Genomic DNA, 26,259 nt, shown 5'->3' on the forward strand with positions numbered 1-26,259 from the left:
ACAGACCAGGAGACAGCCAGCACTGCAGGGATTGGTAAACACCTTGCCAGGGTTTTAACTTTTGCGACTGGCCTCAGGTCACTCTGGAGACACAGACTGGATGACTGGGTTAAGAGCCTAGATCCAGCTTTTATCTCTAGGCTACATACCTCACCATTAAAACTTCTTTTACCTTTGCCAACCACGCAGCAGATATTTATCTATCTAGAATACATAAAGAGCTGCAGAGAGAAAAACACGGGGGCCCCAGGCATCCAATCAGTAAGTGGCTAACAAGCAGAACAGGCAGCGCTCGACAGACGCAGTGCAGGTATTTTTTAAAGGTGCTCGATATCCTTAGCCTCCCAGGTGTGGAGTGGTACTGCTTTGAGATTAATCTCACTCCAGTCGGAATGGCGACTCTCAGGAAAAGCCACGCTGGAGAGGAGATGGAGAAAGGGGAGCCGTAGCTCACTGCTGGTAGGAGTATAAAATGAAGTAGCCACTATGGAAATCAGTATGGAGTTTCCTCAGGAACCTGAAAGCAGGGACTAGTGAGACAGTTCAGAGGGCCACTTGCTACACACACACACACACACACACACACACACACACACACACACACTCGCGCGCGCCTGCCAACCTGACTGATGCCTGTAACCACTGTGGAAGGAGAAACCATGTCCCCAAACTTGGTCTTCTGACTTCCACATGTGTACCAAGTGACCCACCCCCACACTAATAAGAATAATTAAATAATTATTTTTATTGAAGTAGAACTATCATATGCAACAGTTATACAATTAGGTACTCACCAAATAACTGAAAGTCAGCAAACCCCAGAGCTGGTTGCAAACTGGCCACTAACACTCTGTCCACAAAAGCCATGAAATGGAGCCTACTTACCTGTCCACCAACCAGTGGATGAATAAATAAAACATAACACATGTACCCAGTACAATTATATTCCATTTTTATTGGTTATTTAATTTATTTACATTTCAAATGTCATCCCTCTTCCTGGTTTCCTCTCTGCAAACCCCCTATCCCATCCCCCCCGCTTCTATGAGGGTGTCCCCTGCCCACCCAACCACTCCCACCTCACTAGCCTAATATCCCCCTATACTGGGGCATCGAGCCTCCACAAGACCAAGGTTCTCCTTGCCCATTGATGCCCGACATGGCCATCCTCTGCTACATATGTGGCTGGAGCCATTGGTCACTCCATGTGTACTCTTCGGTTGATAGGTTCAGTCCCTGGGAGCTCTGGGGTTCTGGCTGGTTGATATTGTTGTTCTTCCTATGGGGTTGCAAACCCCTTCAGCTCCTTCAGGCCTAATTATATTCAGTCTTAAAGAAGGATGGAACCAGTGAAATGAATGGGACTGGAGAGCACCACGCTAAGGGAAATAAACCAGACTCGGACAAACACCATGTTATCTCTACATGCAGAAAGAACCTAGATTTAACTTACCATGTACCTGTCTGTGTGTGTACAGGTGTCTATGCCTACACATGAAGCAAAGGGCAGAAGAGTGTGACAGGTTTCCTCCTTTTAGGCATCTTCCTGCCTCCACCCTTCATCCCCAGAGCTGGGATTATAGGTGTGTGCAGGAAACCTGTCCTGTCATGTGGGTGCTAGGTCAAACTTTGGTCCTCAAAATGTACATAAAGTGTTCTTCACTAATCCATCCTCCAGAAGAGAGATTGAAAAGTATAGATGTGTGTGTATGTATGTATGTATGTATGTATGTATGTATGTATGTATGTGTGTGTATATATGTATGTGTATACATAAAAGTGTGTATACATGTATGTGTGTATGTATGTGTGTATATATGTGTGTGCATGTGTGTGCATGTATGTACATATATATGTATGTGTATACATAAGAGTGTGTGTGCATGTATGTATGTGTGTATGTATGTATATATATGTATGTGTATACATAAGAGTGTGTGTGCATGTATGTATGTGTGTATGTATATATATGTATGTGTATACATAAGAGTGTGTGTGCATATATGTATGTGTGTATGTGTGTATGTGTATATATGAGTGTGTGTATGTGCGTATGTATGTATATATGTATGTGTATACATAAGAGTGTGTGTGCACGCGTGCACGTGTGTGTGTGTGTGTGTGTGTGTGTGTGTGTGTGTGTGTGTGATGAAATCAGGAGTGAGCTCATGGGAGAGGAGGAGGAGATCTCAAGGGAGGTGGGAAATAGAGATTGTGGAATATCTGTGATTAGAAAGAAGAATATGGAACCACCTCTGGGAAGGAAGGCAACTGTCTGGAGCAGCAGAGAAACAGAGCATGGGATGGCATGGGCCATGAGAATGAAAACAAAGTGTACTGACATAAATGTATGACATTGCCATGGTGAAACCCATGCTTTGTACGCCAACCTAAGGAATTCATCTTTAATGGTGAGAAATATTCTGCCAGCTATTTTGTAGGCTTACACTCCTAGACAGACTAACACTGCTCACTCCTGCTTTCCTCTGTTCCTGGCATCCAAGCCCCACGAGGCCTGGCAAATGGACGTTGCAGGCAGAAGCTCTGTGTTAAGAAGTAACACAAGTCATCAATTGTTGAAATATTTTAAATAATCATGATCAGGGCTTGGTATGTAGAGCTCAATATTAGAGCATTTGTTTAGCAGGAGGCCTTGGTTTTTCTGTTTGTTTTGTTTTCTATTTCCAGCACAAAAGAAGAAAGAAGAGGATGAAGAGGAAGAGGAGAAGAACCAATTTGAATTGAGATTCACCAAAATATTAATGAAGGGGAGGGCCCCGCCTGCTGCCACAGGTATCAGGAGGGACAGAAGACACCCAGAGGCCCACCCCTGTCACGTGGCTTGGCAGACAGGCACCGCTACAATGAGCAAGTATGTGTTAGAGAAGTGGGAGAGAAAGAGAAGCAGTTTGTGCTCTGTGAAGAGAGTCGGAACTGGAGACTCAGGGTGGCGAGGAACAGCCTGTAGCGAGCAGCCTGCTCTGCCACCCGAGGCCATAGTGATATCCTAACCCGTGCTGTGGCCTAGGGCCATGTCTGGGTCTGTAGCCTTGTAGCAGAAGGGGAATGCGCAGACGTCTGTGGCCGGTGCTATCACTAAAGGCCATGCGGAAGTCCCTGGTGAGAGCTGCCTGGGGGTCATGCAGAGCTCCCGCCCCTCACCTGAGCTAAAAGGAAGAGCTGGCCCCGGCCCTCACCTGAATAAAGGGAAAGCTGACCCTGATGGTGTGGGCGCAGGAAATCCCGCTGGCTAAGGAACTCAGCTACCACCCAGACCCAGATCCAGGATCCAGGGCTTTGAGTTGCCCCACCGCAACATCTACCCTATCTGTGAACTGCCGGAGACCATGAACCAAAGCTGCAGGATCTCCACCACACAGACCATGGACAGACTTGGCAACCCAGTGAGGATCAAATATTGATGATGTAGCAGAAGCCAGAGGCCCCGAACAAGACCAACGATTCCTTGCAATGAACATTTGTGAGCAAAGATGTTTGGACAAAAGGGCACACTGTGTGACACACTGTGACACACAGTAGCCTCCATGCAAGATACTTTTGTGCCTTTGGGGTTTTTGTGGGGGGGATGGGGTTGGTCGTTTTGTTTTGCTATTATCTTTTGTTTTCTTTTGGAGAGGAGGTTGCAAAGGGGGATGGCAGATGTAGAGGGATGGGGAAAAGAAAAGGACTGGGGTGCATGATGTGAAATTTGGAGAATCAATAAAAAGGTTTAAAAAATGTTTTTAACGAAGGGAACACCAGTTCACAAATTAACTCTTTGCCAATATTTATGCAAATACTGAACCTGGAACCTCATTTTCCCTATCTGTACAGTGGGCACAATAATAACACCCGTCTCCCATGGTCTAGATTAGAAAGTATGTTCAATGGCCTTAGCTTGGCGGAGCCTGGCACAACGGCTAGGTATTATGATTATGAGACAAGCAACATTGGGCGTCACAGAAAACCCACAACCAGAATAAAACACCACTGGTGGCTGAGCCCCTGCCAGAACCTGCTCCAGATACTTTGTAACGGGCTCCTGCGTGTACGTCAGACCCTTCTGTAAACACTAGAAAGCACTTGCTAAGTGTTGACATTTGGGTTCTTTCCGGGACATCTGAACTCTTTTACTACAGGCAAAAGAGGTCAATTTTTAAAAACAGGCAAATGGCAGACATAACAAAAGAGAGCTGTACCAACAATAAAAAAAGAAGGAAGTGGTCACATTTCCAGCTTGGGGAAGCAGAACCACCAGATGCTGTGTGAGAACACTGATTTCCACAAGCCAAGACTTTTCTATCTTTTCTCTGAAGGAGCAGATAAAGCACACAGAGAAACTGCACTGTGGAGCTTGCCTCTCAGGGTGATGACACCCATTGAACTCTGTAACGCAGACTTTGGTGCCCACAAAGAATGCTGCTTGACCAGTTAAGGTTCTAAAATACCTGGTAAGGGAAGTTACCAGGGTCCCATTTCCAAGGTCCCTGCAGCAGGGTGCGGGGGGAGGGTGTCTCTGAACTGCTATCCATGGCTTCAGGGCTCCACTCAGGGTTTGAACCCTGATCTACCATCAAGAAGTTCCTCACTGGCTGGTGAAAACCAACAGACAGAGAAAGACTTCAGAGTTTGCTGGAAAAAAATGTGTGTTGCAAGGAAGAAATTGGAGTGCACCCATGTGTGATGTTTGCTTCCGGTTCTCTGAGCAGGTCCACCCACGGGACAGTCCAACACACGGCCTCGCTCACAGATAAAGGAGCATCGCTTTAGGACACTCCGGTGACTATGACCACCATACCTGGCAGGAGGGCTCTAGCACTGGCAGCCAAATAAACAACACCATATACAGCCATTTTAAAGGAAGGCGTGGGGACGTAAACTGTGGCCTAATGGCATCAACTTCTGTATCAAAAATAACATCTTCCCAGTCATTCAGCACTGCCATTAAAGTAAATGTTGATAAGATAGTAAGTGAATGAGAAGCAAGATAGGTCACTGATGACAGGAACCTTAGTCACGGACTAAGCTGACTAACCTCATGAACCTCATGAACACAGACCAAGGGCTGCAGGGGTATGAGCAGCTAAGAGCATGGACTGCTCTTGCAGAAGACCCAAGTTCTATTCCCAGCACCCATATCAGGCAGCTCATAACCGCCAATCACTCCAGCTCCAGGGCAGAGCATCTGTTGGCTTCTTCCGGCCTCTACAGACATTGCACTCATACATACACACACACATACACACATACACACACACACACACACATATATATACATACACACATACCTTACAGACATACATGTACACATACACATACACACACATACACACATACATACACACATATACATACACACACACATATATATACATACACACATACCTTACAGACATACATGTACACATACACATACATACACATACACACACATACACACATACATACACACATATACATACACACACATACACACATATACATACACATACACACATATACACACATACATATATAGACATACACACATACACATACAGACATACATGTACACACATACACATATATACACACATATACACACATGCATACACATACACACACATACATATATACACACATATATACATATACATATACATACACACATACACACATATATACACACACATACACACATACACACACACACATATACATACACACACATATACATACCCACATACACATACAGACATATATGTACACACACATATACATACACACACATATACATACATACACACACATATACATACACACACATATACATACACACATATACATACATACACACACATATACATACACACACATATACATACACACACATATACATACATACACACATATACATACACACACATATACATACATACACACATACACACACACATATACATATGCATACACAGAGAGAGAGATCGCTTTTCAAAAGAAGATGTAATAATATAAAATAATCTCTGTGGTGACATTACAAAAAGCAAGATGACAACTACGCACGATGTACACACCTTTAATACTCGCCCTCGGGAGGCAGCGGCAAGTGCATCTTCCCGTGTTCAAAGCCAGCCTGATTTACACAGTGAGAACCGAGGCAGCCAGGACTACAAAGAGAAACAATGCCCCAGAAACAAAAAATGAAAATAAATGGCAAAATATTATTTCTATGGTGCTTTGTGCAGTTTCTATGATGTATTAGCTAGGTAGAATGGCACACACCTCTGGTCCTAGCATTCGGGAGGCTGAGGCAGGAGAATCACAAACTGAGGCCAGCCATGGGAGAAGACAGCAAATATTAAAAAATCTAATAATGACACGGTAGATTGAAGGCAGAGCAGAGAAGGGGGAACTGCTACAGCTGAGCAGAGTTCATTCCCAGGGTCGAGCATAGCCTCTCATGTTGTCGCTGTCTTTCCCTACTGAAGCAAACGTAAGAAATTGCTGGCTCAGTTGGTAGAGTGTCTGCCAAACGTGCCGAACTCTAGGTTCAGCCCCCAGCACTACCCAAAACTGGGTGTGGTGGTGTATGCCCATAATCCCAGCACTCAGGCAATAGAGGCAGGAGGATCAGAATTTCAAGGTGACTCTCAGCTACAAAACAAGTTCAAAAGCAGCCTAATGAAATGAAAACTTAAGGGTTCTTTGGAAAGTCAGTTGTGTCAGCTGAGTGGATGATGTTTTGCAGGGGCAAACACATGAAGGAATGTTTCGCTGAAGCGGACCCAGGTAAAAGGATGGTTTGCTAAGGCGAACACATAAAAGGACACTTGATGAAGCGTTCTTCGCTAATGACACACTTGTATTGGTTCACCTTACATGCGTTGTTGAGCTCCATTTGTCGTGACTCCACAGAGGGAAACGCACCAAAAAACTGGTGGTGTGCTGGCGGCTTCTTGACACTTCCTCAGACTCATGGCAGAATGTTGTCATCTGAGACAGATGCTAAGACAGACTCATATGCTGAGGCAAGACCCATGGAGGACACGTGATGTTTGGAGGGGGTATAAGTAGGACTCAACAGACTATAAGAAGGGTTTGCTTTCCTAAAGAGCTAGCTTTACAACTCTTCTTGTCTCCTCGGTCTCTTCGTGTCCCTGAGAAAGGCACAGCCAAGAACTTCTCTGGTATCCCGGTGGTCCTAATTCCTCCCGCTGGCTCCTGCCGATTTGCCCGAGGCCTGGCTGTCCCTACTAGGTCATGCCACTGCCGTCTCTACCGAACTGGACTGCTGGTGTATCCGTGAGGTGTTTGCGAGTGGATCGAGCTGCCGCTGCTGACTCCTGTGAACTGAACTGCTGATTCCCTGACAACACAGATGGGATTTGCTCCAAAGAACCTTTCGAAACAGGTCCGATTCCCCCATATCATATTAACATTTCTTTCCCACTGCCTCTGATGGGTGGTGGGCTAGAAGGGAGGTTAAAGTGTTTAAGAACTGTTATTAAGAGTACGTTTTGAAAACTTTTGTGCTACAGCTCTAGTTATATGAGAACCTGTCCCTATAAACATTGAGCAGGGAGGAGAGGGGAGACCTCTCATGTTCTCCTCAGTGAAACCCAACAGAGCCTATACACACACAGCTTCTCAGCCGTTTATCTCATCTTTCAGGACGTCTCCAAGGAAAGAGTGTATGCAGAAATTCATGAGGCCTGCTAGACTTGGAATCCACCCATCTTAGCAGAGGCTGAGATTGGAATGTAACTCTCCATGACAACCTTATCAGTGTTTGGGGTCTGCTTGCTTCTAGGTACCTCATTCCAGGAGAGAGTGCGCTGCCCCTGAAGGAAGGCTCTGGCCTTAGTTACAGGGTGAGACTGAGCAGAGAGAGATTCTGCTTCCTTTGGATTATATCTCTGTTAATCAAAGCAGGGCAGGTGCCACATTGAACGCTTCTACCAAAAAATGCCAAATGCTGGCAGAGAGATAAAATGCTCACCTCTTTTAAGCAGGAATTGTCTACAGATGATAGGCAAATATGTGGGCCTCATCTCAATTTCCCAAATGTTCCCAAACGCACCCATCCACTCGCAACAACGAATGTTACAAGACGAGTGTGAATCTTGTCTGCTATTTTTCCTGTTAAATAGAGGCCCATGGTAGATGGGAAAAAAAAATCTCCTTTCAAAAGACCTCTTTTCACAGCCACTCCACAAGACTTTTCTTTCTCCCAAGGATAAGACACCTACTTCAGGCGTCACTTCCACTAAGATGTCTGTACACGGAGACAATGGGACACCAGGTTTCTTACACCCACTTCCTCCTGGACCTGAGGAGCCTGTCCTTGTCACAGTGACGACAACATTGTGAGGAACAAAGGGATAGGTGGGTGGAGGAGATTGGAGGGCATTCTCCAGGAAAGCATGACTCCTATCGTGAGCCCTAGTGCTCCATGTAGCTGGAATCTATCAGTCTTCTTGTGGCTCTGACAAAAGGCCTGACAAATGCAATCGGAGGGAGGAAGGGTCCTGTCGGGTCCCCGGCCAGAGAGCGTGGTGGACAAAGTCTAGTCCGGTCCTGGGTCAGAGGGTGCAGTGGAGGAAGAGTGGAGTGGGTTCCCGGAGGGTGTGGTGGAGGAAGGGTCTAGCGGGGTCCCTGGTCAGAGGGCAGTGGAGGAGAAAGCATCGTGGCTAGAGACGAAGCGGATGGTCACAATGAAGCAGAGCAGAGTGAATTCTCATCCTCGGCGTTCTCTTTTTTCTTTTTGCAGCTGGGGACCCCAGTACAAGCAACGGTGGTGATCCTGCCTCAGTTAACCTAATGTGGAAACTCCTTCCCAGACGTCCAGACTTTGAATCTTGGTGATTCTAGACCCTGTCAAGTTGAAAATCCATATCAACCACCACAGCCTCCTAAGTCATCCTGTAATCGCCTCTTATTTCTGATTATACATCAAGGAGCCCCCAAGATGGCTCAGTAGGTGAAGGCACTGTCAAGCCTGATGTCCTGAGTTCATCCCCAGGTCCCACACTGTGGAAGAGAAGCCACTCCCACAAGTTGTCCTCTGACCTCCAAATCTATGCCATGGCAAATAAATGCGACGAAATTTCTAATTAACAAAATTATATCGCTATCATATTTATAAAAAGAAAAATATTTATACTTAGCATCCCCTCCATTTGTAGGTGTACACATATTTATGTAAAGATCCGCCATGTTGGTTTTTCGGCAGCCGTGTTACCAACTCACTTTGCATGGTATTCTCGCAGTGTTAAGTTACTAGTATTTTCTGCTAACAACACTGAGCTAAGTCTTTTCCGTTTGCTGATACACTTGTCAGCCAATTCTTAGGCAAAGGATGGGAAAACGGGAGAAAAGATCTCAGCAATGGGACTCCCTACCCCTCATCCCTGCTGGCCACACATCCCACCATACTGCACCGGCCACTGCCTCCATCACTCATGGTTCTGTGTTGTATGGCTTTGGTCAGTCACAGTTGCAGATGTAGCCACGCTGGTCCACTTCTGAATATCCACTCATTTCTTGCCCCTACGAATAGCGGAAGCATCAGCTTTCTCCCTAACCCCCAACTAAATGTTACATTATGAGTGTGAAATGTCTCCCCAACACACCCCCCATGAGTTTGAACATTTAGTCTCCACGGTTGGTGCTAGTCAGGGAGGGAGCAGGTCTAGCAATACAAGTATCTGGGGCCAGCCTTGTGGTTTATAGCCTTGAGGGCTTCCTCTCTCCTCGACGATTTCTGATCCATCAAGACACAGCTGTAAGCTCTGGCAAGGCTTCTCCGCCATGGTGGATTGTAAGCCCTGAAAACCATGAGTCAAGCAACCCCTGAGTTGTTTTTGTGGGTTACTCCGTCTCAATGACAAGAAAAAGAACCACAGAGCCTCCCTGATGTTATCTTACACCATTTGTTTCTCTTTTTCCTCCACCACTGAATCAATTCATAGCCGAGGAGCGCTTGACCCAGAAACAAACCTAGAGGTGCTGTCGTCTTTCCAACTTGCTCTCATAAAGCACGCAAACAGGGGTGGTTTAAATGTGTTAAGCCGCCACTGGTTATTTAAGAAATGGGATGTACTGTGGTCACTGTGCTAACTCAGCAAATATTGACTGAGCATCCAGGATGTGCCAAGCACCCTAAGGGACATTTATACAAGACAAAACTGTATGTGCCTACAAGGAGCTTGGCCTAAGTAATCCCTAGGGAGAAAAGGGCATTTGGAAGCCCTGCACAGTCAGGCACTGAGGGAAAGAAAAGGTTCCTTTGTGCATGGTATGCATTAGAAAGGAGTATAAGATATGCTCTTAAGACATAGTGCCCCTGAAGTGGGAGCTACCCAAGTGAGAGAAGGCAAAGTTTTCCCCATTGCTAAAACTGGTATTCTCTCTCTTCTTGTTTTTTTTTTTTTTAACAAAATGTTAAATTTGACCCTTTTGGCTTCCCAAGAAAAATGAGGCCCCTGGATTTCCCATGGTTGTCATACTCATGATTCCTGCCCTCTAAAGTGCACGTATGGCTAAAATTACAGTATATTCCACTGTGTGCTGCTATGACAAAATGTATGACAATGCTGGGTATTTTACAGCACAGAGATCTTTAGTTAGCTCACAGTTTGAAGCCAGAGGTTCAGGATCTGATGGCTCCACCCATCTGGCTTCTTGAGAGGGCAAGTTTGGCTGCATCGTGACATGACAGAGAACTGGAAAGAAAAACAGGACTGATATAGAAAAGGCTAAACACATGAGGTAAGCCCTCCCCAGAACTATACTACTTCTTTCTGCAGGCGTGATCCCCTAGGCCCCACCTACCTCTCACATCTGCCCCCTTAGAGCAGACCTCTGGAGGACAAACCACATCAGAACCATGGTACCTATAGTTAAAGGCATCTCATAACTAACATAGACCATCAAACATAGGAAGGCAGTCTTGACTGGCTTGTATTATAATTCAGGAGCACCTAATACTTTCAAGTTAAAAATATTAAAAAAAACTATTGAAATTCAAAAGCTAATTAATGAAGTTTGGCATTTCTGTGAATAATATTTTACTTTCAAAAATGTAATATACTTATTGTTTGTTTCCACGATCTATCTCAAAGTCAAATGAATGCTTCGCTGTGCAAACTTTTATAATCAATATTATTTTGGTTAGGCAACCTTAATAAATATGTCTTATGACTTCTAAAAAAGACAACAACATTTAAAAGCTATAGAAACAATAACCCCAGCACTTGGGGTGGGGAGTGAAGATGGGAGGATCATGAGTTCAAGGCCAGCCTGGGCTTCACAGTTTGAAAGGAATTCAACCACATGAGACACTGTCCCAAATAAAAAGAAAACAAAAGAAAGAAGAAGAATGTTCACCCTTTTGCTTTGTATTTTGGTTTTGTTTACATTTTAAATAGTTGGCACAAAAGCACACAGTTCACTGGCCTCTTGCTTTCTGAGGACAGTAGCTGTTACTTAGATAAGACTGTTTTTACAAAGACTGGAGAGAAGGATATGACAGTAATTATCAAATCGATAAGCTCCACCCATTGTCAGCTATGGATTACTCATGACTGTTTTTCTCTCTTTCCTTTCCAGACTGATTTTTATTTATGCGTATGCATGGGTTTGTGTGTATGTGTGGGTATGTGCGTGCATGTGTGAGGGTATGTGTGCTGGGAATGGAATTCAGGTTCAATGCAGGAACAGCCAGTGCTCTTAACCACTGAGCCACCTCTCTAGCCCTCAGCTAACTTGTGCCAGCACCTGACAAAGTCTTCAGAGATAGACTTAATTCTCCAAGCCTTAATATTAAGTATAGACCCTTAACGGACACACACACACACACACACACACACACACACACATATACACACACACACATACACACACACACACACACACACACACACCTCATCTCTTCACTCATCACACTGTGGAGTGTTTAGAATTTTCCGTTATTATGGCATTCAGTAGAACTACACCCCTGCAGTTATCATGAGGAGGGGAATCCTGACTGTATCATCCAAAAACAGGGTAGATAACAGTCAATGTTGTATGTGACTGGATCGAGAATTTATTTCTACAACGGCAGTTCTCAAAACATAAAAATAAATCGCACTCCCTCACTTATTGCCAACCTCCTGGTGTCACCTGAAAAAGCCGTCTAACAGACTGCAGCTGCCACTCACACTGAGATTTTCATCATTCCTTCCAGCTAACAAAGGACTTTCTTACATTGGACTTTTATTACCAGACGCTACATTGTTTTATTCCAGAGGCTACATTGTTATACTTTATATAATCTGAAGGAAGCTACCAGATAAATTTGTGACAAATTTTGTAAATTTGGCAGATGCTCTACAATGCCAGCATCAGCCTTTCAGGGAAAGGTTTTCTAACTCTTACTGCTTGAGCCACAGGACTACTCCAGATGAACTGGAAATGACTTCTTCATGCAGTGTGCGAGCAGAGGCTGTTTCTGGGAGAAATGAAAAGGAAGAGACAATCTTGAACTTGATGCAGCTCAAGTCTGCTTAGGAAATGACTCCCTCAATAGAATGTCCACACCATAGCAACAGTATAGTACTTATTTCTATACATAATTTCCAACTAATTTTTAAAACTTATTGCATATATGAAGAAAGTAAAATCTATAATCATTTAGATGTTTCTCTTAATGTTTACCAAAATGCAAGTGAGTTGAAAAATGAGAAACTCTCTGGATGATCCGAGATATTCTGAAACAGCCACACTCTTGAGTTTGCGATCTGTTTTTATATTTCTGTTTTGTTGTTTTGTTTTGGGCCTAATTTTCCTATTGATTTTGCAAACGGAACACTCCCAAACTGGATAGCATCTCCACACCTAGATGGATATCTTTTTTTTTTCATTTTTGACAAATAGAAAAGAAAACACAAAGAACCATATAAATGAGGTGACTCATCTGTGAATCCTAACCTCTCCACCCTCCATTTTCCCTGTTGCATCAGATGCCAATCTGTTTCTGAGCATAGTAATTTTCCTTTACCAGGGTTTGTGTCTGCTACAGGACCAGGTACCAAAGGCCCATTAGTGTTGGAAAATAAAGAACAGAAGCTTCCACTACAGCATACTATTACGATGTTCTTATTTTGTCATAATGTTAATTTCTTACTCTGCATAGATTAAACCTATCATGGGTATGTATGTATAAGAAAACACACAACATGGTTAGCACTGGGTTCTGCAGTATCCACAGTTTCAGGATCTTTGGACCACATTCCCCCATCAATAAAGGGGGACTATGTAATCCTACTTGTAATAACTCTGCCTTACTTCTGATAACATACAAATAAGTCATTTTGCAATAGAAAAATAGGAAATAACGATTCAATAGAAAAGCACAGCACTATCTTTACAAAAACAAGGCCTCTCCTCATCTTCATGAATCTTTTAAACAGTCTCTATCCATGTATATACATGCACAATATATTTGTCAAAGAAGATTTTAAATCTTCTCTGAACTATGTGGAAACAAATTTTTCTTATTATATATATTAACATAACCTCAAGGCTGACATGAGCAGTATGAGATTGTATACAGTAGGTGTACAGTATGTATTGCTTTTGTGTACATGTGGGGGCAGGCACATGCCATGATGCACATGTGGACGGAGCAGAGAACTTGGGATCCTCTGTTCTCACCATCCTTCATGTTAGTTTCCTCTTTGTGGCTGTGAAGAATACCATAACCAAAAGCATCTTGGGGGGAAAGGGGTTATTTGGCTTTCACTTCTAGATCACAATTCATCCTGGAGAGAAGTCAGATTGGAGCTCATAAAGGAACTGAAGCAGAAACTACAAAGGAACACTATCCTACTCCCTCTCACACTGGCCCATGCTCAGCTAGCTTCCTCAGATAGACCACCTGCGTAGGAATGGTTCCACCCACAGTAGGCTGGGCACTCCTACATCAACTAGCAACAAAACAAGCTCTTATAAATATGCCCAGAGCCAATCTGACTGAGGCAACCCCTCTATTGATATTCTCTTTTCCCAAGTGTCTCTAGTGTGTGTTGAGTTCATAATAATAACTAATCAGAACACACCATATGAGATGAAAGGATTGAACTCAGGTCAATTAGGCTTGATAGCCATTGCCATTACTCACTGAGCCATCTTGCGTGTGCCTTGGAAATGCCATGTCTTATGGAGTCACTCTTTATTGGCTGTAACATTCATCCTCACACCAACACAGTGGTTTGCATGTGGTTTGTCCCTAGTGAACTTACTTTGTAGCAGTGCTCTGAGGGTCTTTGAGAGGTATTTGGAGCATAGAGACTCCACCCTCATGGAGAGATTCACGTAGTTCCCGTAGGAGTGGGTGAGTTATCTCAAGAACATCTGATCAGTTTCATTTCCTAACTTTGCTATAGTCATGTACTCCCACTTGCTGCCATGCCTGGAGCAGCAGAGGCCTCACCAGCAGCCACCCAACGTTGGACTCTGTACCTATGGAGTTGTAACCTTAACAGCCCTCCTTTCCTTTAAGAATACCCAGGCTTGGGTATCCTATCATCACAATAAAAATGGACTAAGATGACCAATAAGAAAGAAAAAAACCTACTTATTAATCTACCATGGACTCTCTTTTTTAAAAAGATTTAGTGTGGTGGTCTTGGGTGGGGGAGGTTGTGCAGGTGTCTGCAGAGTCCAGAAGAGGGTATCATATCCCCTTGTTTTGTTCCAGTTTTCTCCTAGATAAAAACTTCCTTCTTAGAGGGAAACTTACGAAGACACCAGATGTTCTAAAGCAGTGGCTCTCACTTTCCTAATGCTGCACCCCTTTAATACAGTTCCTATGATGCAGTGACCCCCCCAACCACAAAATTATTTTTGTTGCTACTTCATATCTGTAATTTTGCTGGTATTATAAATAGTAATGTAAATTTTTTGGTGATAGGAGTTTGCCAAAAGGGTTGCAACTCATGGGTTGAGAACCATTGTTCTAAAGGAAAGTGAAACATTGCATCCTGCAGGGGAATTCATAAAGCTTAGAAAGTAAACAACTCAGAAGCTTCAAGAAGTTCCTAAAACTGACAGGATTCACTAGGTCCCTCTCTCTTCAAGTGTATACAGCAGTAGAACCCCTAAGAGATACTCTTAGACAACCCAGCTACCTAGAAGTGGCTCAGATCTACTAAACTGCCTGGAAAAAAACTTTCCAGCTATTGATCTCCCTGTAGGCTGTGCAGTGCCCTCCAGGTATCCAGCTTTTGTGAGCTGTCACCCAGGCTGGGGTGGGCTTTGGGTAATGTAGCTATCTTTGAGTCATTTCTGCTCCTATAAGTACCTCCTCACCCATACTTCCATAAGAACCCCAGTGAAACTCATTGACTCACCAAGTTGTACTTAGGGGTATCCTTTCTTTGAAGTGTCAGTCACTGGTTTCCTATTTGGGGTGATTAGATGGTTATTCGTAACTCCTCAGGAACAGTGTCACATGATACCCTGAAACTGAAGTCACAGGTGCATAGTGTGGACACAGGAACTGAATTTGGGTCCTCTGCAAGAGCGGTATTCACTTTGACCTGCTGAGCCATCTCCCCATCCCCTGTGACACGGATTGTTTGTAAGACTCAGTTTGAGAGATTCCAACGTGGACCAGATACAGGATTGTGAGCCCTGTATTGCATGAAGCACAGTTAGAGACCAGGGTAAATGGGAGGTGAGGGAAGCAGCTGGAGGCGATATCTGCCTCCTACTGGGAGTCGAAGGTGATTTGGGCAAAGCAGAGAACCAGTTAGGATTTAGAGTTTGTAGAGGGGGTAACCTCTCAAGCAATCTCCATACTTGAAAACTGGTGGAAAGGAAAGGGGGTGACATCGTGTAAAACAGCATAGACCTGGTGCCTGAAGCATCCTCTCCTGTCGTCTAGATGCGAACAGAGTATGTGACGGGGTAAGAATGGGAGACCCCTGGGGCTACCACTGCTCCCTGTGAGTGGATCTTCTCCAATTGTAATGAAGGACAGAATGACCTCCTCATCTGCTAGACCACAGTCCAGACAGAGAAAAGGGGGAAATTCCAAGAGGACTGGAGCAGGCCAGGCTCTGCCAAGTCAATCAGGACAGCCACCAGGCTCAGCTCAGCCTGCAAAATCACCAGGCAGCAAGTTAACCATTGTCAGCCAAAAGGGTGGAAGGAGCCAGCAGCAACCTTGCAGGGAAGGGACAATGCCACAAGGAAGCGCAGAACACAGCCTCCCATAGAACAAATAAGGGGTGTGGCTTCTTTTCTGCTGAATCAGCACATGCCACAGGGTTGTCTTGATCTCCACTGGCATGCCTGAATCTCTCCAGGAAGTGGTTCCTTCCTCTTGCGAATTTTCTCAGTACATTACCTCTCGGAATGGTTTCTAACTGGCTATTGTGGCACACACACTCCAGCACTGAGGAGGCATAGTCAAGAAGCCTGCCAGCAGGCCAGCCGGAGGTTGAGCAAACAAAGCTATACAGTCAAGCCTGATGACCTGAAGACTGGGATCCATTTGTGTATGGGGGGGCGGCGCTGGGGGGGAATGAGGGAACCAACTCCCATAAGTTGTCCTCTGATCTCCACCTGCTCACAATCACTCATGCCCACACCCCACACATATAAATATAGATAGATAGATAGATAGATAGATAGATAGATAGATAGATAGATAGATAGATAGATAGATGTACTCTTTTAAAAGATTGTCACAGGTTCAAGCCCAACCTGGACATATATATAGTGAGTTTGGGAACACCCGGGGCTACAGAGCAAGACCCAGTCTCAGAGAACAAAAGCCAAGTGTTCTGAGTATCAACACCAGAAGCACCAGGACACTGGTCAGAGGTGTGAATTGTTGGCCTCAGCTCAAATGTAGCAGAAACTGATGGGGACTGGCAACCTGTCATTTGACTAATCACTCAAGGACCCTGATGCTTGATGAAGTCTGAGAGCAATCGTTGTCCCATTTCTGCCTCTGTAGGAGACCTGCCGCTGTCATAGCCTTGTCTCTTTTTTTCCCCCTGAGACAAGATTTCACTCTATAGTCCTGGATGTCTTGGAACTCACTCCATTGACCAAGCTAACCTCAAACTCACAGAGATTCACTTGCCTCAGTTTCCTGAGTGCTGGGATTGTAGGCGTGCACTGCCATGCCCTGAGCTCATTAGGGCCTGAGTTCTGCTATTATGCACTTGACTGACTGTTCCACGTCATCGGCTTGCCCTTGCCGTATACCTCCACCAATCCCTGAGACATCCCTCTCAGTTCCCCAAGGCTGGTCTCCTGGCTCACCACTCCTCTTCAAGCACTTTCTGAGTCATAAAACTCTCAGTGCCCATAGGTAAGGGATAGTTGTAGCGTGTAGTTTGCTCTACCCGCCATTGCTCAGGGAAGTGACCGCACTGCCAGCCCTCACCTGGCTTCCCTTGAATCCTTGGATAAAAGACACACACTCAGTTATTTCTTTTCAACTTGCTTTCTTGGCACAATTGCTGGGTGTTACCATCCCCCGCCTGGAAAACATGCTCTTATCAATTTCTTATCTCTCCTTCTCCCACCTGCCCTAAACTTCAGTTGCTCAACTTCCCTAATCATCCACCTATAGGAGCGACTTGTATGGCCACTCTGTTTTGAGATCTCACATGGCTCTTAGTTCTCTCCCAAAGCCTGATGAGCCCTGTTCTTTCTCAAATCTCCCTGCCTGCCTCCAAGGACCCAGAAGTCCTGCCTATCCCTTCTGCCCAGAAATTGGTCTATGGTTTTCTTTACTGACAGATCAAGAACCAATTGGGGAACAGGACCTCAACATCAGAACTGCCCACTACAGATCGTTCTCATATCCCCAACCTCTTACTCAATCTCACTCCCGTCCCTACTTCATCTGTCCATGAGCACAGCCCCTCGTGTGAGCCTCCCACAGCTCCCTTGGTGCCTGCCACCTGCACAGCTCTCTGTTCTAACTCTGCTTTCCACTCCCATAATTCCACTGACTGATGAATCATTGCAAAGAGTCTGCCTTTCCTGTGTCCTGCTTCTCTTCCTCTTCGGTGTGATTGGAGCCCATCACCACACTCACACCTGTTGCGGTAAATATTTTAAAAAATGTATTTTTTTTAATCCCGGGCTAGTCCCGGCACCCTAGGGCCACATGACACTTTGGGGTACTTTTATCTCTCTGGCCCCACATTGCTCCCAAGTATGCTTAGACCCAGGTGGTCTGCAAGCTGTTCCAGGTCCCTGGAGTTAGTTCTGGTACCTCTGGGCCACATGGAACTAACCATAATTTATCTCTGGTTAGTATCTCTCCAGGCAGCTCTTTACTAGCTCTTTACTCTCTGGTTCCAGCTACCTGGTAAAATTAGAGCTCTAGAAGTCAAGCATGAGGCTGGCCTAGCGCAGCTCCCTGCCACAGACTCTGCCCACACTCCCAACAACCGCCCCCTGGTAGTTAAAGTATAAACTCCCAAATACCCAGTGAAATCATGACTCAATAAGCTATAGCTTATCAATCAGATTCATATGTTATATTCTCAATCCACAATACGTCCACACAATAAACTCACAACCAATTGATAAGGATATAAACAGCCCACCTAGATAAGATAAATTGAACTATAGAATTCCATCCCTTAAGAAACATTCATAACTACCTACGGCCATTCAAGACCACCCAGATCTGGGTTGTTCTTTGGCTCCGTCTTGATTCTCCTTTCTCCTTCCCCTTCTCTCCCACCTAACAAAAGCTTTGTCCCCGCCTTATTTTTTACTGTCCAATCATGGCCTTGACCTTACTTGTGCCAGCCCTTACCCGCGTATAGACATCAACCTACACACACCCTTTGCTCTCTGTCTGTTACTCATATGAGAAACTCCAACCCTGATGAAACCCAATGCCACAGATGTACACCTAACCAGTCTTACAGGAGAAAATGGTGAAGCCACAGTTCCTCTCCCTGTTCAGAGCCACAGAATTCAGCTGAGCATTCAGCTGTTCCATTAGTCCATCCACTTAATCAGTCTTTCTCTCCTCTCCCAGTGCAAAGACATCCTTCCCAGGTCAAATTCCCATTCTGCCCATAGCCTTGCTCCAGTGGATGCACTGGACTAAGGGGTGATTCATACCTGGGCAGGAAATAGAAGAAATCAGAACAATTCCACACATGCCTGCCAATGCGACTGGGCCAAGTTGCCTGGCTTACCTTCTGTGAGGAACACATTTCCCTAGTAGGTCTCCTGGGAGGATCCACATATATCCACTTGTGGTCTCTAGTTTTCTCTTGTTCTCTCTTGAACCTTTTGCCTTTGCCCACATTGATGCATCAAAATGGCTCTTGTTGAAGTTCTCTGTAACCTTCAGGGGTGCATGCTCCTCCACGTGTGTCTTCAGCATTTGCCCAGTTGATGACTTCCATCTCCTTGGTGCCTTCAATGTCCCCAGCATCCAAACAATAAAGTGTCTTAGAACTCAAACTTGAGTGACTGTAGGACCCAATCAGCCCTACGTCCAGGAGGTCCCACTCATGAAAACATGGAGATGGATAACAATACAATAAGCAAGAGGTTTGATGACCCAGTGCACTGCGGTGGCCCTGTAATCAGGACAGAGGTGACCCTGAATGACAAAAGCACACATTTCTTATACACTTGTGGAGGACAGTCCTGACCCTTACATTCATCAATGGTGAGATATCTTTGGCACTCGGGTGGGGGACTGCTAAGGGCCCTTCCCTTTTCACGGTTAGCACTTCCCTAGAACAGGGTATTATCCTAAATTCTTTGGACAGTGTGTTAAAGTCCCAGCCACCCGGTATTTGCCTACGGCAGCCTTTATCCTTAACGTTTGAATCTTAGCCTTTGTCCTTAAGTTTGAATATTACATGACAACTTTCACCCACAGTTTTCACATCAGCTTGAATTCTGAAGTCTATGTCCTGCTGCCTGGACATCTACACATATCCACAGATATATTTTGGCCTATGTACAACAGCATATACATAAGACGGTCCAAAACTGTTGAGTAGAAGGAATACCAGAAGAACCAGAAACAGGGCAGGAGCACCGGTGAGCCGGTCACAATGGAAGCATAAATTCAAGATAATCTCTAGTCTAAACCATACCTGATTTCAAACATGAGGTGATGGTCTCATGATACAGCTCACAGACTACTTCCAAGGCCACGCCCAGACAGGTTCAGAACAAGTGCACTTTGATAATGGAAGCAACATAGGCATCAGAATACATCTTCACAAGATGACAACACTTGAATAAATGTATGTTTGGTTATTTTTTAAAAAAAGAGTACACAGGGGGAATTGTTGTAGTCTAGATAAGAACAACAGGGTTGTAAACTCTAGAGGTGGGGGTAGAGATAAAGTGGACACTGTTGTGTTTTATGAAAAAGAAAAGGAAGCCAGGGATCTGTTTGGTAGAGGCATGTATGATGAAGGGCCCATGCTGAGGTGTCCTTTCCCCCTGAGGTACCGACCATAGGATGGGTACAGGATGAAACAGAGTTTACTTAGGGCATGGGGAGGGGAGTTGAGAGAGTAGAGGTAGAGAACAACACAGAGAGGGGGAGGGGAGAGAGGAGAAAGAAAAGAGAGTAGTAGAGGCCGTCCATGAATATCTGGAGAGTGGAGAGGGGGAGGGGAGAGAAGGGACAGAGAGGGAAGACGGTAAGAAGACAAGAGACTAAGAGTGAAGAACAGATAAGCAGCCCCTTTTACCGAGAGTCAGGCACCTGGATGTTGCCAGGTAACTGTGGGGCGGAGCTTAGGAGGAATGCTAACAGACAGGAAGTTGTGAGAGTTGGAAGTAAGGAGAAAGGTGAGCAAATGGAGTCCCAAGTTACAGGATGGACAAGAGGAAAAGGGATGGGCTGTCACAGGAGCTGTGGGGAACAGGAGCAAGGTTAGAGTGGCTTAGAGATCTGCAAAGGTGAAAGTTCATTTTGATCTACATCAGACGCCTGACGGATCTAGTTGGTGACATAAATTTAGTTAAGACGTAAGAAACTGAAATTTACAAGACAGGATCTGACCTAAAACACAAAATTCGGGGAGTGGGCTGGGAGGCGGCTCAGAAGTTAGCATCACTTGTTGCTCTTGCACAGGACTCAAGTTTAAGTCCCAGCACCCACGTGGAAACTCAAAATCGAGTGTTAATTACAGTACCAGAGGATCCAAGACCCTCTTTTGGCCTCTGTGAGTACCGCACACGTATGGTATACAATTATATACACAGGCAAAATACATGCATAAAAATTTGAAAAATAGGTATTTTCTAAAGTACAAAACTGAATCAAATACTATGAGTAATAAAATGAGGGAACGGGAACGTGCCCCCCCCCCCACTTTCAGTGCTGCAGATTGGGCTTAGGACCAAGCACATTTCCAGTGGGTTTTGCCTCGGTTTTAAAAAGAGACCTCAAAGCGAGGCAATATGGATGTCACTAATGTGTGTGTTGAGAGTAATCTTGCTGAGAACAAGGGGAGTGTTAAAGTATCCAGACAGCAAATGAAGGGCTGGCGTCTAGCAGGGCAGATGTATTAGTTACACTTCTCATCGCTGACCAGGTGGCTAAAAGAACAAACTTCTTTTTCTTTTTTTCTTTATTAACTTGAGTATTTCTTATTTACATTTCAATTGTTATTCCCTTTCCCGGTTTCCGGGCCAACATCCCCCTAACCCCTCCCCCTCCCCTTCTTTATGGGTGTTCCCCTCCCCATCTTCCCCCCATTACCGCCCTCCCCCCAACAATCATGTTCACTGGGGGTCAGTCTTGGCAGGACCAAGGGCTTCCCCTTCCACTGGTGCTCTTACTAGGATATTCATTGCTACCTATGAGGTAAGAGTCTAGGGTCAGTCCATGTATAGTCTTTAGGTAGTGGCTTAGTCCCTGGAAGCTCTGGTTGCTTGGCATTGTTGTTCATAAGGGGTCTCGAGCCCCTTCAAGCTCTTCCAGTCCTTTCTGATTCCTTCAATGGGGGTCCTGTTCTCAGTTCAGTGGTTTGCTGCTGGCATTCGCCTCTGTATTTGCTGTATTCTGGCTGTGTCTCTCAGGAGAGATCTACATCCGGTTCCTGTCAGCCTGCACTTCTTTGCTTCATCCATCTTATCTAGTTTGGTGGCTGTATATGTATGGGCCACATGTGGGGCAGGCTCCGAATGGGTGTTCCTTCTGCCTCTGTTTTAATCTTTGCCTCCCTATTCCCTGCCAAGGGTTTTCTTGTTCCCCTTTTAAAGAAGGAGTGCAGCATTCACATTTTGGTCATCCTTCTTAAGTTTCATGTGTTCTGTGCATCTAGGGTAATTCAAGCATTTGGGCTAATAGCCACTTATCAATGAGTGCATACCATGTGTGTTTTTCTGTGATTGGGTTACCTCACACAGGATGATATTTTCCAGTTCCCTCCATTTGCCTATGAATTTCATAAAGTCATTGTTTTTGATAGCTGAGTAATATTCCATTGTGTAGATGTACCACATTTTCTGTATCCATTCCTCTGCTGAAGGGCATCTGGGTTCTTTCCAGGTTCTGGCTATTATAAATAAGGCTGCTATGAACATAGTGGAGCACGTGTCTGAAAGAACAAACTTATGGAGAGTGTAGTTGGGCTCACAGCTGGAGGAGTTACAGGCCACGGGTTGGGGAAGCTTGCCGCACATGGTCCCATCACACAGTCAGCTGAGAGAGTCAGATGCTGGCATGCACCTCCATTTCCCTGTTTTACTCAGTTCTGAACTCCAGACCTTGGCATGGTGCCACCCATGTGCAGGGTGGGTTTTCACTCCTCACTTAGACCACCCCGGAAACACAAAATGGGCATGCCTCCTAGGCGATTTGAAATCTAGACAAGTTGACAGTAAAGACTGACCATTGCAGGTTAACTCTTTCAGTGACAGAGAGGAAGAGCCCAAGCATGTCCACAGGGCTCTATGAGGAGATGAGGGAACACACAGGCTGTTGCCTTTTTTAAACCTCAATAAACCAAAATGTGAGACACACAGACAGGCAGACAGAAGACAGCAACTACTCAGGGGCTGACACAGGAAGATCCCAAGTTCAAGTCTTATGGGCTACAGGGTGAGTTCTGGCCACTTATGCAGCTCAAGGAGATCGATTTCATGGTAAATGCACAGAAATGGATAGGACTACAGGTCAGCAATAGAGTACTGAGACCTGAGTTTAACCCCAGTGGCACAAAAAGGAGGAAGAGGAAATATGCAAAGCAACTACAGAGACAGAGAAACCTGAGCACTCGAGCACAGGAGAAAAACTTTTTTTTGTAAAAGGGCAAATTAGCAGAACAAGCCCTTTCTCCAGGAAGCAGCTTGTGCTGGTGGGGACGAAGGGTACTAACTGGTTAACAAGCACCAAACACCACACTAATTTTCACTCAGACTGAAAGGATGTGCCCAGTGTAGGTGTTACGGAAATCATATACTGTGCAAATATAAGCCTTTATCTTGAAATGATAAGATGTGATTTATGGAAACAATAAGGAAAAATTAATCACTGGAAATTCTGCTAATTGTCACTTCCATGAGACTGTTTCCTTTCTTTGAAATCCATCTGGATGTGATCACAGGGAAAGGAGGCCTTTGCAGATCCAAAGTACACAAGCTCCTTAGGAGACAAACAGAGGAAATGGCCTCTCCATAAATCTGTCAGCCCCTGAGAAAGCCCATTCCTACAGTTACAAAGGCCTTATCTGCTGCTGCTTCCTCAGGCAGGGACGCAGAGTTGCTGGAATCCCTGGCTGAGTGTAAAGAGAGCTGGGCATGGTTTCCAGCTGCTGTGGTTCCACATGAACCATAAAAACTTCATGTGCCAGAGCCTTTGGTTACAGAGGGAGAATTCAGTAGCTCTGAATGGCACCCATGCAGTGGACATCACTTCCTTCCTTGGGTGTGGAATCACCTTCCTGGTCTTTCTAGCTCACAGTTTGACTTTATGTTGTCCCTTCAAAGAGGGAGGACAGTTAACATCTGCCTCCTGACATTCTTCTGCAGTAGACATCTCCAATTCCGTGCTGGGGTTGGGGTTAGGGTTAGGGTTAGGGTTAGGGTTAGGGTTGGGGTTAGGGTTAGAGTTAGGGGCCTTTCTTAAGTCCTTCAAAAATATTTGATTGCATCCATGTCTGATTATATTGGAAAGCATGACTCCAAGGATGGATCAGTTACCTGGGAAGCTTAGGGGGACACCTAGACGATCATCATTTGGACTGCTGCATTTTGGTAATATTATACTTATTGTTGATATAAAATAGATATGTTTAGTAAATGTTATCAAAGCAATCTCTCATTCACAATGTTAGTGTACCTAGTGATGCCTTCACTTTTGACAGTAACTTCCCACTGCCTTGTACTGGCTGAACAATGGTTTCCTGAAGATGTTCATGGCATAAATCCTGGAGAGACATTCCACTGAATGTCAGAAAGGACTCTGTAGACACGATCGAGGGTCTTGAGAAGGGAACGCTGGCCTGGATTTGCTGAGGAAGCCCACAGTAACCAGGAGAGCTTTTAGAAAGAGGCAGCAGGTGAGCTCAGAGGACCACCGCAAGGGCTGGGAACAGCTTCCAGAACTGGAAAAATGTAACTGTGTTTCTTCAGGCTGATACAATTACAACAATCTGTTACAATGAATATAGGGAACAAGTGACTCATATTTAGTGGTAAACATCTTGTTAATCTGTATCGTAGCTGAACCCCAGTGATACAGTCTACCCTTTGCCTATGTAAGTTCTACCAACCATGTGTCAAAATAGTTTTCAAAAGGAAAGAAGGAAGACGGGGATGAAAGAAAGAAAGGGAGGGGGAGGGGAGGGGAGGGAAGGGAGAAGGGGGGAGGGGGGAGGAGGGGAGGGAAGGGAAAAGTGTGTCAAATCCAGGCAGAAATATAGTCTGAAGGGTGACTGTGAATGCAATGCTAACCTGGGCTACATAGAAGACCCTAATTTTTTTAAAAGGTGTTACTTTGGAGAGATGGCTCAGCAGTTTAGAGTGCTGGCTCTACTTCCAGAGGACTGGAGTTCGTTCAATTCCCAACACCACATGGTGACTTACAATCATCTGTAACTCCAGTCCCAGGGACCCAACACCCTCTTCTAGCTACCACAGGCACCAGGAATGCAAGTGGTGCACAGACATACATGCAGGTAAAACATCCGTACACATAAAGATAAACATGCATGTGTGCTGAGTAGACTTTTTGTTGTCCCCTAAGCAGCAGAGCACAGCAGGTACTGACTGAGAGCTTACATTGAGTAGGTGTTAGACAAGCAATGGAAGATGGCCTGCTGGTGTCAAGAGATGTATGGGATGCTCGCTTCACCTCTTCCTTCAACTATAAATAAATTATTAAAACCTGATTCTAATGCTCTGCCATCATTACCCTGACATTTTAAAAGTACATCTTCGTGTGTTCTTGTCAAGATACTGTTAACTACGGGGGACAAAGGGAAATTCATGAAAGCATGGTCTCTCTCCAGATTTAGGGAGTCATTACTTCTCAGTAGCTTTACTATAACTCATCCAAATACCCAAAAGATGGTCCATAGACTCTACTAATGCTGTAAGCTAGTGCCCACTTCCTGGACAGAAACTGGTCAAAAAGGAAGTTCACCCATGGACCCTTGGTAGGTTTGTGCTGGTTTCAGATGACCATGGCTTCCTTTACACTGTCTTGAAAAGGACTAATCCTGGGTTCACTGGTTTCAGTCTGATGAGTATCAGTGATTTTTTTTTTTAAGACAGAATGATCATTAATGCTGAAGAAATGACAAGGCCTGCACGGATGGTATCTTTGTACAATTACATTAAAAGTGAATTACTCTCACTGTCTTCTCCTGAAGATGCTCTTAGAACGTTAGCGCCGAGATACATGATCAGAGATCACCAAAATGGTATCTAGGTAACTTTTTAATTGGCTTCTCATTCCTACCTTGTAACAGTTTTCATGGAACAAATGTTTTAAGTGTTGGCGGTTTGAGGTTTTATGTTTTTTGAGACAGGATTTTGCTTTATAGTCCAGTCTGGGCTCAAGCAGTGATTTTCCTGTCTCAGCCTCCCAGGCATGCATGACCACATCAAGCTAGGTTTTGGGGGTCTTTAAAAACTTATTCATTTATTGTGTGTTGGGAAGGCAGGTCACCACAAACACACAGAGGTCAGGAGACAACATTTAAGAGTCTCTTCTCTCCTGCACTGTGTGGGTCAAACTTAGGTCACTGGGCTTAGTGACAA

General features: G+C 44.8%; 2 long non-coding RNA genes across 5 annotated transcripts; one reads left to right on the top strand and one right to left on the bottom strand.

Annotated features, from left to right (window-relative positions):
• Positions 1–6,039: 6,039 nt before the first annotated feature.
• On the bottom strand, positions 6,040–20,783 carry LOC147995153 (uncharacterized). 4 transcript variants are annotated; one of them, XR_015687162.1, is made up of 5 exons: positions 20,127–20,733; positions 19,209–19,621; positions 15,375–15,489; positions 10,614–10,703; positions 6,040–9,528 (listed from the first exon to the last, which is right to left on the bottom strand). It is a non-coding gene; the product is annotated as an uncharacterized LOC147995153 (long non-coding RNA). The 4 variants fall into 4 exon arrangements; XR_015687163.1 differs by lacking the exon at positions 6,040–9,528 and adding an exon at positions 20,736–20,783 and having other exon boundaries at positions 10,580–10,703; positions 20,127–20,213; XR_015687164.1 differs by lacking the exon at positions 15,375–15,489 and having other exon boundaries at positions 8,716–9,528.
• Positions 20,784–20,787: 4 nt separating this feature from the next.
• LOC134486659 (uncharacterized) lies at positions 20,788–24,681 on the top strand. Its single transcript, XR_015687165.1, has 3 exons — positions 20,788–20,835; positions 21,122–21,212; positions 24,360–24,681. It is a non-coding gene; the product is annotated as an uncharacterized LOC134486659 (long non-coding RNA).
• The last annotated feature ends 1,578 nt before the right edge of the window (positions 24,682–26,259 follow it).

This window comes from Rattus norvegicus, chromosome 4 (genome assembly GCF_021556685.1).
Source record: "Rattus norvegicus strain SHRSP/BbbUtx chromosome 4, alternate assembly SHRSP_T2T, whole genome shotgun sequence".
Lineage (NCBI taxonomy): Eukaryota > Metazoa > Chordata > Mammalia > Rodentia > Muridae > Rattus > Rattus norvegicus.